This window comes from Arachis ipaensis, chromosome B7 (assembly GCF_059453495.1).
Source record: "Arachis ipaensis isolate K30076 ecotype BB chromosome B7, ASM5945349v1, whole genome shotgun sequence".
Lineage (NCBI taxonomy): Eukaryota > Viridiplantae > Streptophyta > Magnoliopsida > Fabales > Fabaceae > Arachis > Arachis ipaensis.
The window spans coordinates 9,043,338-9,063,554 of record NC_142442.1 but is presented as its reverse complement, the minus strand read 5'-3'; the positions used below and the strand labels follow the sequence as shown (position 1 = coordinate 9,063,554).

Below are 20,217 nucleotides of genomic sequence, written 5' to 3'. Positions count from 1 at the left end.
AATTATTAATTGTGTCAAATTTTAAAATAAAATTTTGGTATATGACATTATTTTATGTACAGTGTTTCTTAGAAAATAATTCTGATCAAGTATTCAATTTAACTGTGCATACTACTCATTTTATTATTATTTGTTTTTGAAGAGAATGGCAAGGATATGTAATGAAGATGTATGCCTTGCGGATAGTGCAAGTTCGCACACTATTCTCAAAAGTGATATATATTTTACCCATCTTGTGCCAAAAGAGGAATATGTTAACACTATTATTGGCTCAGGCAATGTGATAGAAGGCTCCGGAAGAGCTATAATTTTGTTTCCTGGAGGAACAAAATTTATAATAAATAATGCACTATTATCTACCAAGTCTCTGAGAAACTTGTTGAGTTTCAAAGATATTCGCCGAAATGGATATCATGTTGAGACGATGAATGAGGGAAATCATGAGTATTTATGTATAACAACTCATGATTCAAATAAGAAAGTTATATTAGAAAAATTACCCTCACTTTCATCTGGGTTGTATTATACCAAGATTAGTGCAATTGAATCACATGCCACTGTAAACCAGAAGTTTATTAGCCCAAATGAATTCATAACTTGGCACGACCGATTGGGTCATCTGGGAACAACCATGATGAGAAGAATTATTGAAAACTCTCATGGACATTCACTAAAGAACCAGAAGATTCTTAAAACTAGTGAATTTTGTTGTGCTGCATGTTCTCAAGGAAAGTTAATTTTAAAGCCATCACCAGTAAAGATTGGATTTGAGTCTCCTGAATTCCTAGAAAGGATTCAAGGTGATATATGTGGACCTATTCATCCACCATGTGGATCTTTTAGATATTTTATGGTCCTGATAGACGCATCTTCGAGATGGTCACATGTGTGCTTATTATCTTCTCGCAACCTGGCGTTTGCGAGATTACTGGCTCAAATTATTCGATTAAAAGCACAATTTCCAGAAAATCCAATCAAAGTAATTCGTCTTGATAATGCTGGTGAATTTACTTCCCAAGCTTTTGATGCTTATTGTATGGCTAATGGAATAAGTGTTGAACATCCAGTAGCTTATGTTCACACACAAAATGGGTTAGCAGAATCACTTATTAAGCGCCTCCAATTAATTGCTAGACCCTTGCTTATGAGAACAAATCTCCCAACCTCGGTTTGGGGGCATGCTATTTTACATGCCGCAGCACTTATTCGTTTGAGGCCAACGAGTTATCATCAATTCTCTCCTATACAATTAGCTTTTGGCCAGCAGCCAAATGTTTCCCATTTAAGAATATTTGGGTGTGCGATATATGTTTCCATTGCACCACCTAATCGCACCAAAATGGGACCCCAAAGAAAATTGGGGATATATGTTGGATATGATTCTCCCTCTATAGTGAGGTATCTTGAGATACAAACTGGTGATGTGTTTAAAGCCCGGTTTGCGGATTGTCATTTTGATGAATCAAAATTTCCAACATTAGGGGGAGAGAATAAGCTTCCTGAAAAGGAACTTAATTGGAATGCATCATCGTTGATGCATTTAGATCCTCGATAAGCGCAATGTGAACTAGAAGTTCAAAAGATTATACATTTGCAAAGAATAGCAAATGAATTGCCTGATGCATTTTTCGATACAAAGAGGATAACCAAATCTTATATACCAGCGAAAAATGTCCCAATTCGAATTGATGTCCCAGTAGGACAAGTAGCTACTGAAGCGAATTCACGCCAGAAGCGTGGCAGGACGGAAAATGTCCCAATTCGAATTGATGTCCCAGTAGGACAAATAGCCACTGAAGCAAATACACGCCAGAAGCGTGGCAGGCCTGTCGGTTCCAAAGACAAAAATCCTCGAAAGAGAAAAGAGGTAAATATGATTCCTGTTGAAAAAGACATAGTAAAGACACCTGCAGTTGTCCAAAATTCTGATATAACGCCAGAAGACGTTCAGGTACCTGAAAATTGTGAAAATGACGAGATCTCGATAAATTATGTCTTTACAGGAGAGAAATGGGACCGAAATAAGACAATTGTCAATGAAATATTTGCATATAATGTGGCATTAGATATCATGCATGAAAGTAAGGATCTTGAGCCAAGATCAGTCGAAGAATGTCGACAAAGAAATGATTGGCCAAAATGGGAAGCAGCCATGAAGGCTGAATTAGACTCACTTGCAAAACGTGAAGTCTTTGGACCTGTAGTCCGTACACCTGCAGATGTAAAACCTGTTGGATACAAATGGGTATTTGTGAGAAAACGAAATGAGAAAAATGAAGTTGTGCGCTATAAAGCCCGACTTGTGGCACAAGGTTTTTCACAAAGGCCCGGTATAGATTATGAAGAAACATATTTCCCAGTAGTGGATGCGATAACATTGCGTTATTTGGTCAGTTTATCTGCATATCATAAACTGCATATGCATTTAATGGATGTGGTAACAGCCTATTTATACGGCTCATTAGATCGAGATATCTATATGAAAGTCCCCGAAGGACTAAAGATATCTAAACCATCCAATGAATATTCGCAAGGGTTATACTCAGTCAAATTGCAAAGATCTTTATATGGTCTAAAGCAATCTGGACGAATGTGGTATAATCGTCTTACTGAGTATCTGGCCAAAAACGGTTTCAAGAATGATGATATATGCCCGTGTGTTTTCATAAAGAAAACTGCTTCTGGATTCATTATAATTGCTGTGTACGTTGATGATTTAAATATCATTGGGACTCCTGAAGAGATTCCAACAATTATAAAAACTCTAAAGGAAGAGTTTGAGATGAAAGATCTTGGAAGAACTAAATTTTGTCTCGGCCTGCAGATCGAGCATATAAAAAGTGGGATCTTTATTCATCAAACAACATACACAGAAAAGATCTTGAAAAGATTTTACATGGATAAGTCACATCCATTAAGTACCCCAATGATTGTAAGATCTTTAGATGTGAAAAAGGATCAATTCCGTCCTAAAGAAGAAAATGAAGATATCCTTGGTCCTGAAGTACCATATCTTAGTGCCATTGGAGCGCTAATGTATCTTGCTAATAATACGCGACCTGACATATCATTTGCTGTGAATTTACTAGCAAGATATAGTTCCTCTCCAACCAGAAGACATTGGAGTGGAATCAAACAAATCTTTCGATATCTTCATGGGACGGTTGATATGGGTTTGTTTTATCCCTATGGATCCAAGTCACAATTAGTTGGCTATGCAGATGCTGGATACTTGTCTGATCCACATAAAGGGAGATCTCAAACAGGATACCTGTTCACATATGGTGGTACAGCTATATCATGGAGGTCCACGAAATAGACGATTGCAGCAACCTCCTCTAATCATGCTGAAATACTGGCGATTCATGAAGCTAGTCGTGAGTGTTTTTGGCTGAGGAGTCTGATTCAATATATTCTGTCATCATGTGGACTGATTGATCATAAGATAGCTCCAACTGTCCTGTTTGAAGATAATACAGCATGCATTGCTCAACTTAAGGGTGGATACATCAAAGGTGATAGAACAAAGCATATTTCTCCCAAATTCTTCTTCACTCATGACCTTCAAAATCAAGGGACAATTGATGTCCAACAGATCCGTTCAAGTGACAATCTGGCAGATTTATTCACAAAGTCACTCCCAAAACCCTCCTTTGAAAGATTGGTACATAAGATTGGGATGCGCCGATTTCGAGACATTAAATGATGTCAGCAAGAGGGGGAGACTGTACTCTTTTTCCCTTGGTCAAGTTTTTTTCCCATTGGGTTTTTCTTGACAAGGTTTTTAATGAGGCAGTTCTCATCACAAAGGATTTTGTACTCTTTTTCCTTCACTAAAGTTTTTTTTTCCCATTGGGTTTTTCTTTAGTAAGGTTTTAACGAGGCATAATCCTAAATGGACATCCAAGGGGGAGTGTTGTGACTAGGAAAGGATAAGAATGGATGTCCATTTAATGGGCAACCCATTTTCTACGTTGAAGAGAACAAGTTCTTAGGATGAAAGAAATAAATGTAGTTTGAAAAGTAAACTTCTCTTTGCCTATAAAAGCATGATCTGAGGCAAGAGAATATACACAGTGAAAAGCAATAAACAAATTCATCTCTCTCTCACTTCTTACGAATACTTCTCTTTTATGCTGCAATCAAATACCCTTCTCTTTATATTTCTACTACAATTCTTTCTCTTCTTTTATTTTATAAGTATTTTAAATTCTATTTTCTATTACTCTTTACATATAATATTAATAGCATTATTAACCATCTTTATTATATTGAGATTGTAACAATAAGCAAATGCGATTCTCCCTCTCTTTATTTTTAATACTCCTTTCTATCTTTGTATATATATACACATTACAACATATAATATTATTATATATATATAAATTATTATTGAGCTAATTATTTTAATATTAGAGTCTTCTATTTATACATCTCTATTATATATATCTTTTATTTCACAACAAGCTATAATTAAAGACATGCTTTGTTAATGAAAAAACGTAATATAACTTACTTGTCAATTTTAAAATCTTACTTTTTCATAAGAAGACACATTTGTCATATCATTTTTTATTAATATAAAATATTTTAGTTTACAGATGTACATTTATGTCACATTTTTAAATAATTTATAATTATTTTTATCAACAACAAAATTTGAAAACATTTTAATCAACGATAGAATAATCAAATGCATTTTCGGTGATTTATCTTATAGAATTAGAAAGCAGATTGCAAAAAACTTTAATGCATGGTTATAATAATAAACGAAGGATAAAAGATAAAAATTTAACTATAGTCCTTTTTGAATGAAATGCATCAAGAGTCATAATAAAGCACTGTTCTACACTAATAATATAATTCAACCACACCTAATAAATATTATAGTCATTGTTAATTAGCACACAACAATATAATGTTCCTTGAAAGTCTCCAGATTTGTTAAATCCTTGGCTTAGAAAAAAAAATTGATGTTCTTTCTATCTACTATTTTTCAGTTGACTAATGTTCATTGGTCATTAAAAAAAAAAAAAAAAAACTACTTTAGCGACAATAACTGAGGCTAAAATGTGTATTTTTGGTAATGATATAGACAAATCAGTCAATATTTATAATGTTTTGTGGGTTTTTCTCTTTCATCACTTACTTGAAGCTGAAGTTTTGTCTTTAGTTATTTTCTTGTGTTACAATCTTTATTTGTAAATCTCTTCCTAATTAGCATGATTAATTAACGGTTAAGCATCTTCAACTTTCATTGATTTTGGCTTAGCTTGCTACCTTTTGCTTTGGACATGGAATATCTGCAGTTTCAAAATAAACTTCAGGAATCGCAGTTCAATCATCTACCCATCTAAAATCATTGTAATAAAGATTTTAAAATATAAAATTAGGACTTTGCTAGATAAACAATAATTTTTTTGAATAATATAAATAATAGACTTTAAATTAGCCAAATAAAGTAAAAACACACTACACCTCTAAATTACTCACCTAAATCTTAATATTAGGATAACCATATGCACACCTAATGAATTGAACATTCGCTATATCCATTGTTTAGTATTTTCATTATCTACCTATACTTTTCCATAAAATTATCATGTTACAAAATAAGTTTAGAATAAATTATTATTATATCTGTTGAATAGTAAATACGAGGGACAATTGATGGATTATTTTCTAAAACTTGACAACTGTACTGAATCTATCAAGTAATACCAATATACCATGGTGAATGAATATTGTTTCTACAAAAAATAATGGACTGAGTACGCAATGATTAATTGAAAACTTTTAATTAGACAAATCAAAAACAGAAAAATGAGAATTAAACATTGAACAGAGATAAATAAATAGTAAAGCAGTGAATGAAAACAATGATGACGAGAATGTTAAGATTTTGGAGATGTCCACTCTTTAGAAAAATAATTCTTGTGTTTATTTATTTATAGGCATGTAGAGATCAATTTACGACAAACCATAAATATTAAATTCTAATTGCTTGGCAACTCAATTTCCTTTTAATCTCTTAATTGCTAATTTTTTAGTCAATTAATTAAGAAAAGAGATTAAATATAATTCCAATTTATATTTACATAAAGTTCAAGAATGATCCTAGGTTGAATTATATGTCACTTATTTAAAATAGTTCAAATCCAATTGAAAATTATGAGAGTTATAAAGCCACACACTTTTTAAATCACTATTCCTAGTCAATATTAAAAAGTCACGAGAAAGAGTTTTTAAGTTAATTCCAATATTAAATTTTTTAAAGTAATACTAGAATTCAAAATGGAATTAAAATGTTTTTCAACAATTCTAATCTTTAGGGATGAAAAATGAAAATTCAATCATGAAATAAATATAAACCTCAAATAAAATAAAACACTTAGATTAATAATCTATAAAAAGAGATAAATAGAGTTTCTAACCTTAACAAAAGAGATTAGTTACTCATGATGCAGAGAAACTAAAAACTAGGATTGTAGAGTGATGAGATATCCGGTGATGCTCCTCGGATCAAATCCTTAGACTTATTTAAATCCTAAGCTAAAGCTAAAATTTAAAATTTAAAACAAAATCAAATCAAACATAATCATATCTTTTCTAATAAATCTTAACTAATTAGTGATTTTTTTGTAATTGAAACTCAAAACTTGGTGTGTTACTTCATTGGAATCATGAGCTTGCAACTTAATATTGGGTTTGATATGAAACTTGAACAATTGACGTGACACTTGAGGTCTTGGCGTGACACGCCAATGCATTGACCATTGAGCTGTCCCCGAAAGTTGGCCTAAGAATGGCGTGCCACTTGAGCTCGTTTGGAGGCATGGGCACTTGCTAGATTTTGGCCCATCGTGTCACGCCATTGCATGGAGGTAGAGGGCGTGGTCAAAGGCGTGTGGTGGGGCTGTTGGCTTGTTGCACGACCTTGCCTTGGAGGATCGCATGAGTGTAGAGGAGGGATTGGCGTGTGCACGCCCCTTGCTTTGGAGAAGTTGGCGTGGTCTTGGCGTGTTGGGAGGGAAGTTGGCATGTGCACGTCCTTGTTGGAGTAGGCTGGCGCGTGGAATGGCGTGTAGGATGTTTGCACGCCCTTGTTTGGAGGTGGCGTGAGGCTCCTGGATGTTGGTCCAGCGTGTCATGCCAAGGAGTGGCATGACATGTCCAAAGAGAGAAATTCGCAGGGGTGTAGGATTGGTTATAGACGTGTAAAATGGCGTGGCACACCAGTTTTACGCGCTGTTTTTACGAGCTCAAAGGTGAGGGTTGTTCGTGACCTAAATTAAACATCTATTATAGATATATGCATATTATTTTGAACCTCTGGATGTTGGCTTTCTAACATCGCTAGAACTGCCTCATTTGAATCTTTATAACTCAAGTTATGATTGTTTGTTTGAGTATGAAAAGGTTAGGATTGATCGCATCTACAAATTCTCTTTGCACTTTTTCGGGGCTTGTCTTTAATTCTTGATTCCTTGGGACTTGGGAGGTTGCTTTCTTTTGTATGCCATCTTCTTTGGTTCTCTGAGGAGTTTATTTGGTTGTCCTTCTCCTCCTTTGTTCTTTTCTAAAATCTTTCAATAACTTCCTAAACATATCAAAATTCAAAGTAATTCCAAGAAACATTGATTAAAGCACAAAAATTTCAATTATAATAAAAAAATTGTTGAGTTAAGAAATTAACTAAATTAATTAATGATGACAAATATTATTTTATTGGGCAAATTAACTAATTAGTGTTGAATATTTCTGATTAAATGTTGCAGGCCAAAACTCATTGTTGCAGCAGCCCAATAGGATGAAAATAAAATCAATGCTGATGGGCTGTACAAACAAAGGAAGCCCAAATAAATCAAACCAAAGAAATCAATGGGCTGAATGAAAAGAACCGATCCAAGCTCGATAGCAAGCAAATCCCTCCAATTTGCTTTCACCAAAAGCAACGTTCACATTTTTTCCTCTTGGTCAGAAATCAGAGAAGTGAGAGAGAGCTTAGTTCCTAAGCTATTCACCAAAGAAGCAAGAAAGAGAAGGTTTAGCAAAAAGGTTGAAGTCTAATCACCCACATCAAACTGCATCAAGAGAAGTCGGAAGCTAAAGGTGATTTATTTCCTTTTACATGCATCTCACTTTCTTCTCTTCATCTTCAACTCTCTGTCACTCCATATTGGGATACATGGGAAAGATGATCTCAGTTTAACACTGCTATGAATCTATGGTCAAAATTGTGTCTTAGGGACCAAGTAGTGTTTCAATAGCCAAGACCTGGGTTTACCATTGAAAATATTTATTTCTGTTGTCTTGTAGCTTTCGGTCAACAAGAGAAGGTCAGAACCAAAATTCCTAATTTGAGGATTAACTGGAAAAGGTGATGTGGTGAGTTTATGAAGTACACAGTTCGAGGGTTGACCTAGGAGAGACCAACTCAACAACATGCAAGGAGATACAAAAGAAGATTTTTCATCATTCAGAAGCCAAAGAGAGATAACTAGTGTTTTGTGGTTCATGTTCTGAGAAGAACTCTCTGAAGAAGTTCATCAACTTAGACAGTGCGTGCTTCCTAGTCAAAGGAGCATTCCGCCAGAATGAGGAACTAAATCAGAGGCAAGCAAATTTGGTTTATCACATAGCAAAGAGGCTGTTGAAGCATTAATCTCCTTCATGTTTTACAGATTGTAATTTCTTTTTAATGTTTATCTTTCTGTAATTTCTTGAGGTAAAAGGCTGAATGAGAGAGTCATTGAAAAAGTCTAAGAGTGGAAAGAGGCAGAGAGATACACATGAGTGAAAAGTCTAGAGTGATTTCAGATTTCTTTAGGCTGATTCTGTGTCTTGTATCTTGTACTTGTGAGGTATTCCTTTCTTAGTTGGGTGAGCACTAAGAGTGAATAGTTAGGTATTAGCATAACCAAGTCAAGTTAGATTAGAACTTGAGTGAGAAAGGATTGTGTCAATCCTGTGGAATTGGTGTATGTAATACTTTAATTATAGTGGAAATTCCACCACAAAGGTTGCATTGCACAAGGCAACTGAACTAGGATACATGATGGTGTCAGCTTCTCTCTTCCCTGCTCTGTTCTGTTTTCTGATATTCATGAGACAAAAATAAATTGTCTCATAAATTTTTCGTTGCTGAGTTAAAACAGATTCAGATTGAAAGTTTGTTTTAAAAGGGTTATTTCATTAAAACAAAAGAAAGTCATAGATTCAACCCCCCTTCTCTAAGCCTTCTACAACCTTCAAAATTTCAAACTTTATTAAAAAAAATAAAAAATGTTCATGCATCAACAATCTCATCTGAGAATGAAAAGTTTATAGAATGAGAAATTTATAAACTTATTTAATACTTTAAAATTTTGGATTAGTGTCTTTTTAATTATTTTGTGTGTTTTTTTTAGGTTTTTTTTTGTTGTCAAGAACTTCTTACAGTAGTAGCTTAACACAGTTATCTATATTGAAAAATTAAGTATGAATAAATTATTATATGTACCCATAAAAGATACAAACACTGACAAATGTACTCATCAAATAAGAAAACGACCATTGTACCTATAAAAATGAGATTCGTGTGATAGAAATATCTAAACCCTAAAAAACTATTCAAAAACCCTAAATTACCCTTCTTTCCACAACTACTACCAACATCCTCTCTCTCTCTCTCTCTCTCTCTCTCTCTCTCTCTCTCTCTAAATCTTCTTCCAACTCTCCAGTGAGTGCCTCATCGAAGATCCCCTCCCTTTCTCCTTACTTCTTTTTCCCTACTCTTTCATTCGGTTCCTTCTTTCTTCAGATCTTGTCAAGCTTCTCACCACCCACTTAATCACCATGCACGCCGCGCATGCGTGATGAGCGGATAATTTATACGCTTTTTGGCATTGTTTTTACATAGTTTTTAGTATGACTTAGTTAGTTTTTAGTATATTTTTATTAGTTTTTAATTAAAATTCATATTTCTGGACTTTACTATGAGTTTGTGTGTTTTTCTGTGATTTCAGGTAATTTTTTGCTGAAATTGAAGGACTTGAGCAAAAATCAGATTCAGAGGTTGAAGAAGGACTGCAGATGCTGTTGGATTCTGACCTCCCTGCACTCAAAGTGGATTTTCTGGAGCTACAGAACTCCAAATGGCGCGCTCTCAATTGCGTTGGAAAGTAGACATCTAGGAATTTCCAGCAATATATAATAGTCCATACTTTGATTAAGGATAGATGACGTAAATTGGCGTTGAACGCCAGTTCCATGCTGCATTCTGGAGTCAAACGCCAGAAACAGGTTGCAAAGTGGAGTTAAACGCCAGAAATAGGTTACAAACTGGCGTTCAACTCCAAGAAAGACCTCTACACGTGTAAAGCTCAATGCTCAGCCCAAGCACACACCAAGTGGGCCCCGGAAGTGGATTTCTGCATCATTTACTCATTTCTGTAAACCCTAGTAACTAGTCTAGTATAAATAGGACTTTTTATCATCTTCGGATCATTCTCTTTGATTAGTTTTATGCTATCTTAGACCTTTATGGGGGCTGGCCATTCGGCCATGCCTGAACCTTCATCACTTATGTATTTTCAACAGTAGAGTTTCTACACACCATAGATTAAGGTGTAGAGCTCTGCTGTTCCTCAAAGATTAATGCAAAGTACTACTGTTTTTCTATTCAATTCAACTTATTCCGCTTCTAAGATATTCATTCGCACTTCAATATGATGGATGTGATGATCGTGACAGTCATCATCATTCTCAACTTATGAACGCGTGTCTGACAACCACTTCCGTTCTACCTTAGATTGAATGGATATCTCTTGGATATCTAATACAGGGGACCGAGTCCAAGATATTAGAGTCTTTGTGGTATAAGTTAGAACCCATGGATGGCCATTCCTGAGATCCGAAAAGTCTAAACCTTGTCTGTGGTATTCTGAGTAGGATCTGGGAAGGGATGGCTGTGACGAGCTTAAAACTCGCGAGTGCTGGGCGTAGTGACAGACGCAAAAGGATCAATGGATCCTATTCCAGTATGATCGAGAACCGACAGATGAATAGCCGTGCCATGACAGAGCATCTTGGACTATTTTCACTGAGAGGACGGGAAGTAGCCATTGACAACGGTGATGCCCAACATACAGCTTGCCATGGAAAGGAGTAGGAATGATTGGATGAAGACAGCAGGAAAGCAGAGGTTCAGAGGAACGAAAAGCATCTCTATACGCTTATCTGAAATTCTCACCAATGAATTACATAAGTATCTCTATCCTATTTTAATTATCTTTTAGTACACTATAATCTCTTAATACATTTGAATCCGCCTGACTGAGATTTACAAGGTGACCATAGCTTGCTTCAAGTCGACAATCTCCGTGGGATCGACCCTTACTCACGTAAGGTTTATTACTTGGACGACCCAGTGCACTTGCTGGTTAGCTGTACGAAGTTGTGAAACAGAATTAAGATCATGAACGTGCGTATTGAGTTTTTAGCGCCGTTACCAAGGAAGTAATGATCACGATTTCGCACACCAAGTTTTTGGCGCCGTTGCCGGGGATTGTTCGAGTTTGGACGACTGATGGTTCATCTTGTTGCTCTGATTAGGTAATTTTATTTTAATTTTAAGATTTTTATTTCTTATTTTCGAAAAAATACAAAAAAATTTCTTCTTTTTCGTTTTTCCCAATTAATTTTCGAAAAAAATAAAAAAAATTTATAAAATCATAAAATCAAAAATATTTTTGTGTTTCTTGTTTGAGTCTAGTGTCAATTTTTAAGTTTGGTGTCAATTGCATCTTTTTAATTTTCTAAAAAAATTATTTTCGAAAATTTCATGCATTGCATTCTTCATGATCTTCAAGTTGTTCTTGGCCAGTCTTCTTGTTTGATCTTCATATTTTCTTATTTTGTCTTTTCTTGTTTTTCATATGCATTCTTGAATTCTTAGTGTCTAAAAATTAAAAATCTTTAAGTTTGGTGTCTTGCATGATTTTTTCTCTTGAAAATTTTTCAAAAATAAGTTCTTGGTGTTCATCTTGACATTCAAAGTGTTCTTGGTGTTCATCTTAACATTCATAGTGTTCTTGCATGCATTAGTTGTTTTGATTCATAATTTTTATGTTTTTCTCTCTCTCATCATTAAAAATTCAAAAATAAAAAAAAATATCTTTCCCTTTTTCACTCATCAAATTCGAAAATTTGAGTTGACTTTTTTCAAAAATTTTTTAAAATCTAGTTGTTTTAATGAGTCAAATCAAATTTTCAATTTAAAAATCTTATCTTTTTCAAAATCAAATCTTTTTCAATTTTCTTTTCATATTTTCGAATTCATTTTTAAAATTTTTCAAAATCTTTTTCATTTTTTTCGAAAATATTCAAATTAATTTTCAAAATCTTTTTCTTATTTTATTTCTTAATTTTCAAAAATTTTTCAAAGTTGTTACTTGCCTAATAAGAAAGGTTCAATCTTTAAACTCTAGAATCATATCTTTTTAGTTTCTTGTTAGCCAAGTAATCAACTTTAATTTTCAAAATCAAATCTTTTTAAATTTTTTTTCAAATCTTTTTCAAAATAAATTTCAATCACATCTTTTTCAAAATCAATTTCAAAATATTTTCTAACTTCTTATCTTTTCAAATTTGATTTTCAAATCTTTTTCAATCAATCTTATCTTTTTGTTTCAATCATATCTTTTTCAATTTCAATCATATCTTTTTCAAAAACAAATTTCAATTCTCTTTTAATCAATCATATCTTTTTGTTTCAATCATATCTTTTTCAAAACTGCTCAACTAACTCTCTACCTTTAATTTTCGAAAATCCCTTCTCTCTTTTTCAAAATTTCTTTTTAATTAACTAATTATTTTTAATTTTAATTTTAATTCAATTTCAATTTTAATTTTCGAATTTTAACTTTAATCTTAAAATATTTTTATTTTATTTTGTTTAATTTTCGAATTTCCCTCTCTCTCATCTCCTTCTATTTATTTATTCATCTACTAACACTTCTCTTTCACCCAAAATTCGAACCCCATCTCCCTCTCTAAGTTCGAATTTTTCCTCTTCTCTTTCTTATATTCTTCTCTTTTTCTACTCACATAAAGGAACCTCTCTACTGTGACAAAGAGGATCCCTATTATTTTCTGTTCTCTTCTTTTTCATATGAGCAGGAACAAGGATAAGGACATTCTTGTTGAAGCTGATCCTGAACCTGAAAGGACTCTGAAGAGGAAGCTAAGGGAAGCTAAAGCACAACTCTCTGGAGAAAATCTGACAGAAATTTTTGAAAAAGAAGAAGATATGGCCGAAAATAATAACAATGCAAGGAGGATGCTTGGTGACTTCACTGCACCTAATTCCAATTTACATGGAAGAAGCATCTCAATCCCTGCCATTGGAGCAAACAACTTTGAGCTTAAACCTCAATTAGTTTCTCTGATGCAACAAAACTGCAAGTTTCATGGACTTCCATCTGAAGATCCTTTTCAATTCTTAACTGAATTCTTGCAGATCTGTGATACTGTTAAGACCAATGGGGTTGATCCCGAGGTCTACAGGCTTATGCTTTTCCTGTTTGCTATAAGAGACAGAGCTAGAGTATGGTTGAACTCTCAACCTAAAGATAGCCTGAACTCTTGGGATAAGCTGGTCACGGCTTTCTTAGCCAAGTTCTTTCCTCCTCAAAAGCTTAGTAAGCTTAGAGTGGATGTTCAAACTTTCAGACAGAAAGAAGGTGAATCCCTCTATGAAGCTTGGGAGAGATATAAGCAACTGACCAAAAAGTGTCCTTCTGACATGCTTTCAGAATGGACCATTCTGGATATATTCTATGATGGTCTGTCTGAGCTATCAAAGATGTCATTGGACCATTCTGCAGGTGGATCCATTCACCTAAAGAAAACGCCTGCAGAAGCTCAAGAACTCATTGACATGGTTGCTAATAACCAGTTCATGTACACTTCTGAGAGGAATCCTGTAAGTAATGGGACGCCTCAGAAGAAGGGAGTTCTTGAAATTGATACTCTGAATGCCATATTGGCTCAGAACAAAATATTGACTCAGCAAGTCAATATGATTTCTCAGAGTCTGAATGGAATGCAAGCTGCATCCAACAGTACTCAAGAGGCATCTTCTGAAGAAGAAGCTTATGATCTTGAGAACCCTGTAATAGCAGAGGTGAATTACATGGATGAACCCTATGGAAATACCTATAACCCCTCATGGAGAAATCACCCAAATCTCTCATGGAAGGATCAAAAGCCTCAACAAGGCTTTAATAATGATGGAAGAAACAGGTTTAGCAATAGCAAGCCTTTTCCATCATCCACTCAGCAAAAGACAGAGAGTTCTGAGCAGAATCCATCTAGCTTAGCAAGTATAGTCTCTGATCTATCTAAGGCCACTCTAAGTTTCATGAATGAAACAAGGTCCTCCATTAGAAATTTGGAAGCACAAGTGGGCCAGCTGAGTAAAGGAATCACTGAAACCCCTTCTAGTACTCTCCCAAGCAATACAGAAGAAAATCCAAAAGGAGAGTGCAAGGCCATTGAATTGATCATCATGGCCGAACCTACAAGGGAGGGAGAGGACGTGAATCCCAGTAAGGAAGACCTCCTGGGACGTCCAGTGACCAATAAGGAGTTTTCCTCTGAGGAACCAAAGGACTCTGAGGCTCATCTGGAGATCATAGAGATTCCATTAAACCTCCTTATGCCATTCATGAGCTCTGATGAATATTCTTCTTCTGAAGAGAATGAGGATGTTACTGAAGAGCAAGTTGCCAAGTACCTTGGTGCAATCATGAAACTGAATGCCAAATTATTTGGTAATGAGACTTGGGAAGATGAACCTTCCTTGCTCACCAATGAACCGAGTGATCTGGATCAACTGAGATTGGCTCAGAAGAAACAAGATCTTGGAAAGTTCTTAATACCTTGTACTATAGGCACCATGACCTTTGAGAAGGCTCTATGTGACCTTGGGTCAGGGATAAACCTCATGCCCCTCTCTGTAATGGAAAAACTGGAAATCTTTGAGGTGTAAGCTGCCAGAATCTCATTAGAGATGGCAGACAACTCAAGAAAATAGGCTTATGGACAAGTAGAGGACGTGCTAGTAAAGGTTGAAGGCATTTACATCCCTGCTGATTTCATAATCCTAGACACTGGGAAGGATGAGGATGAATCCATCATCCTTGGAAGACCCTTCCTAGCCACAGCAAGAGCTGTAATTGATGTAGACAGAGGAGAGTTGGTCCTTCAACTGAATGCGGATGACCTTGTGTTTCAAACTCAAGGATCTCCTTCTGTAACCATGGAGAGGAAGCATGAAAAGCTTCTCTCACTGCAGAGTCAACCAAAGCCCCCACAGTCAAACTCTAAGTTTGGTGTTGGGAGGTCCCAACCTTGCTCTGATTATCTATGAGGCTCCATGAGAGCTCACTGTCAAGCTATTGACATTAAAGAAGCGCTTGTTGAGAGGCAACCCAATATTATTTAATCATTTTTATTTTATTTTATTTCTTTATTTCATGTTTTATTAGGTAGATGATCATGTGGAGTCACAAAAACTACTGAAAAATCGAAAACAGAATGGAAAACAGCATTGAAAACAGAACACCCTGGAGGAAGGGCTTACTAGCGTTTAAACGCCAGTAAGGAGCATCTGACTGGCGTTTAACGCCAAAACAGAGCATGAAACTGGCGTTAAACGCCAGAAACAAGCAGCAGTCTGGCGTTTAAATGCCAGGATTGCACCCAGAGGAAAGCTGGCGTTAAACGCCAGAAACAAGCATCAGACTGGCGTTTAACGCCAGAAACATGCACCATACTGGCGTTCAACGCCAGAAACATGCTGCAAACTGGCGTTGAACGCCCAAAACAAGCATGGAAGTGGTGTTTAACGCCAGAAACATGCTGCAATCTGGCGTTAAACGCCAGGATTGCCTACAGAGGGCGTTTTACATGCCTAATTGGAGCAGGGATGTTAAGTCCTTGGCCCCACTGGATTTGTGGACCCCACAGGATTCCCTCAGGATCTGCGGACCCCACAGAATCCCCACCTACCCTTTTTCTCTCCTCTTCACACATTTTCATAACACTCTTCCCCAAATACCCCTCACCAATCAACTCAATCACTCTTCCCCGTCACCTCTTCACCACTCACATCCATCCTCTCTTCCCAAAAAAACCCCACCTACCTTTAAATTCAAAATAATTTCCCTCCCAAACCCAACCCTAAATAGCCAAACCCTAAACCCCTCCCCACTCCTATATAAACCCCTCATTCCCTCTTCATTTTCACACAACACAACCCTCTCTTCACCCCTTGGCCGAAACCACTTCTCCCTCCATCTCCTCCATTCTCTTCTTCTTCTACTTCTTTCTTTCTTCTTTTGCTCGGGGACGAGCAAATATTTTAAGTTTGGTGTGGTAAAAGCATAGCTTTTTGTTTTTCCATAACCATTCATTGCACCTAAGGCCAGAGAAACCTCTAGAAAGAGGAAAGGAAAGGCAATTGCTTCCACCTCTGAGTCATGGAAGATGGAGAGATTCATCTCTAAGGTCCATCAAGACTACTTCTATGAAGTTGTGGCCAAGAAGAAAGTGATCCCTGAGGTTCCTTTCAAGCTCAAGAAGAATGAGTATCCGGAGATCCGACTTGAGATTCAAAGAAGAGGTTGGGAAGTTCTCACCAACCCCATTCAACAAGTCGGGATCTTAATGGTTTAAGAGTTCTATGCAAATGCATGGATCACTAGGAACCATGATCAAAGTGTGAACCCAAATCCAAAGCACTGGCTTACTATGGTTCGAGGGAAATACTTAGATTTCAGTCCGGAAAATGTAAGGCTGGCGTTCAACTTGCCAATGATGGAAGAGAACGCACGCCCCTACACAAGAAGGGTCAACTTTGATCAAAGGTTGGACCAAGTCCTTATGGACATATGTGTGGAAGGAGCTCAATGAAAAATTGACTCAAGAGGCAAGCCGGTTCAACTAAGAAGGCATGACCTCAAACCAGTGGCTAGGGAATGGCTAGAGTTCATTCAACGCTCAATCATTCCTACTAGTAACCGGTCTGAAGTTACTATAGACCGGGCCATCATGATCCATAGTATCATGACTGGAGAAGAGGTGGAAGTTCATGAGATTATACCTCAAGAACTCTACAAGGTGGCTGACAAGTCCTCCACTTGGGCAAGGTTAGCCTTTCCTCACCTCATATGCCACCTCTGCAATTCAGCTGGAATTGACATAGAGGGAGATATCCTCATTGAAGAGGATAAGCCCATCACTAAGAAAAGAATGGAGCTAACAAGAGATCATGGACATGAGGAAATTCCTCACCATGAAATTCCTGAGATGCCTCAGGGGATGCACTTTCCTCCACAGAATTATTGGGAACAAATCAACACTTCCCTAGGAGAATTAAGTTCTAATATGGGACAACTAAGGGTGGAGCACCAAGAGCACTCCATCATCCTCCATGAAATTAGAGAAGATCAAAGAGCTATGAGGGAGGAGCAAGAAAGACAAGGAAGAGACATAGAGGAGCTCAAAAGCACCATTGGTTCTTCAAGAAGAGGAAGACGCCACCCTCACTTAGGTGGACTCATTCCTTAATCTCATTGTTTATTTATTTTTCTGTTTTTTTTTTTCAATTTTTGAGCTTTATGTTTATTTATATTTGTGTCTTATTACATGATCATTAGTGTCTAAGTGTCTATGCCTTAAAGTTATGAATATGAATCCATCACCTCTCTTAAATGAAAACTGTTCTAAAAACAAAAGAACAAGAAGTACATGGTTTCGAATTCATCCTTGAAACTAGTTTAATTATTTTGATGTGGTGACAATACTTTTTGTTTTCTGAATGAATGCTTGAACAGTACATATGTCTTTTGAAGTTGATGTTTACTGAATGTTAAATATGTTGGCTCTTGAAGAATAAGGAAAAAGGAGAAATATTATTTGATAATCTGAAAAATCATAAAAATGATTCTTGAAGCAAGAAAAAGCAGTGAATACAAAAGCTTGCAAAAAAAAAGAAAGAAAAAGAAAAAGCAAGCAGAAAAAGCCAAAAGCTCTTTAAACCAAAAGGCAAGAGCAAAAAGCCAATAGCCCTTAAAACCAAAAGGCAAGGGTAATAAAAAGGATCCAAGGCTTTGAGTATCAGTGGATAGGAGGGCCTAAAGGAATAAAATCCTGGCCTAAGCGGCTAAACCAAGCTGTCCCTAACCATGTGCTTGTGGCGTGAAGGTGTCAAGTGAAAACTTGAGACTGAACGGTTAAAGTCGAGGTCCAAAGCAAAAGAAAGAGTGTGCTTAAGAACCATGGACACCTCTAATTGGAAATTTTACCAAAGCTGAGTCACAATCTGAAAAGGTTCACCCAGTTATGTGTCTGTGGCATTTATGTATCCGATGGTAATACTGGAAAACAAAGTACTTAGGGCCATGGCCAAGACTCATAAAGTAGCTGTGGTCAAGAATCAACATACTGAACTAGGAGAATCAATAACACTATCTGAATTCTAAATTCCTATAGATGCCAATCATTCTGAACCTCAATGGATAAAGCGAGATGCCAAAACTATTCAAGAGGCAAAAAGTTACAAGTCCCGCTCATCTGATTGGAGCTAAGTTTCATTGATATTTTAGAATTTATAGTATATTATCTTCTTTTTATCCTATTTGATTTTCATTTGCTTGGGGACAAGCAACCATTTAAGTTTGGTGTTGTGATGAGCGGATAATTTATACGCTTTTTGGCATTGTTTTTACATAATTTTTAGTATGATTTAGTTAGTTTTTAGTATATTTTTATTAGTTTTTAATTAAAATTCACATTTCTAGACTTTACTATGAGTTTGTGTGTTTTCTGTGATTTCAGGTAATTTCTGGCTGAAATTGAGGGACTTGAGCAAAAATCAGATTCAGAGGTTGAAGAAGGACTGCAGATGCTGTTGGATTCTGACCTTCCTGCACTCAAAGTGGATTTTCTGGAGCTACAGAACTCCAAATTGCACGCTCTCAATTGCGTTGGAAAGTAGACATCCAGGGCTTTCCAGAAATATATAATAGTCCATACTTTGATTAAGGATAGACGACGTAAACTGGCATTGAACGCCAGTTCCATGCTGCATTCTGGAGTCAAACGCCAGAAACAAGTTGCAAAGTGGAGTTAAACGCCAGAAACAGGTTACAAACTGGCGTTCAACTCCAAGAAAGACCTCTATACGTGTAAAGCTCAATGCTCAACCCAAGCACACACCAAGTGGGTCCCAGAAGTAGATTTCTGCATCATTTACTCATTTCTGTAAACCCTAGTAACTAGTCTAGTATAAATAGGACTTTTTATCATCTTCGGATCATTCTCTTTGATTAGTTTTATGCTATCTTAGACCTTTATGGGGGCTGGTCATTCGGCCATGCCTGAACCTTCATCACTTATGTATTTTCAACGGTAGAGTTTCTACACACCATAGATTAAAGTGTGGAGCTCTGCTGTTCCTCAAAGATTAATGCAAAGTACTACTGTTTTTCTATTCAATTCAACTTATTCCGCTTCTAAGATATTCATTCGCACTTCAATATGATGGATGTGATGATCGTGACAGTCATCATCATTCTCAACTTATGAACGCCTGCCTGACAACCACTTCCGTTCTACCTTAGATTGAATGGATATCTCTTGGATATCTAATACAGGGGACCGAGTCCGAGATATTAGAGTCTTTGTGGTATAAGTTAAAACCCATGGATGGCCATTCCTGAGATCCGAAAAGTCTAAACCTTGTCTGTGGTATTCCGAGTAGGATCTGGGAAGGGATGGCTGTGACGAGCTTAAAACTCGCGAGTGCTGGGCGTAGTGACAGACGCAAAAGGATCAATGGATCCTATTCCAGTATGATCGAGAACCGACAGATGAATAGCCGTGCCGTGACAGAGCATCTTGGACCATTTTCACTGAGAGGACGGGAAGTAGCCATTGACAACGGTGATGCCCAACATACAGCTTGCCATGGAAAGGAGTAGGAATGATTGGATGAAGACAGCAGGAAAGCAGAGGTTCAGAGGAACGAAAAGCATCTCTATACGCTTATCTGAAATTCTCACCAATGAATTACATAAGTATCTCTATCCTATTTTAATTATCTTTTAGTACACTCTAATCTCTTAATACATTTGAATCCGTCTGACTGAGATTTACAAGGTGACCATA

General features: G+C 36.3%; 1 non-coding gene across 1 annotated transcript; it reads right to left on the bottom strand.

The window, feature by feature from the left end:
- Positions 1-13,684: 13,684 nt before the first annotated feature.
- Positions 13,685-13,792, bottom strand: LOC148550294 (small nucleolar RNA R71). The gene has a single exon (XR_015893040.1). It is a non-coding gene; the product is annotated as a small nucleolar RNA R71 (small nucleolar RNA).
- Positions 13,793-20,217: the final 6,425 nt, after the last annotated feature.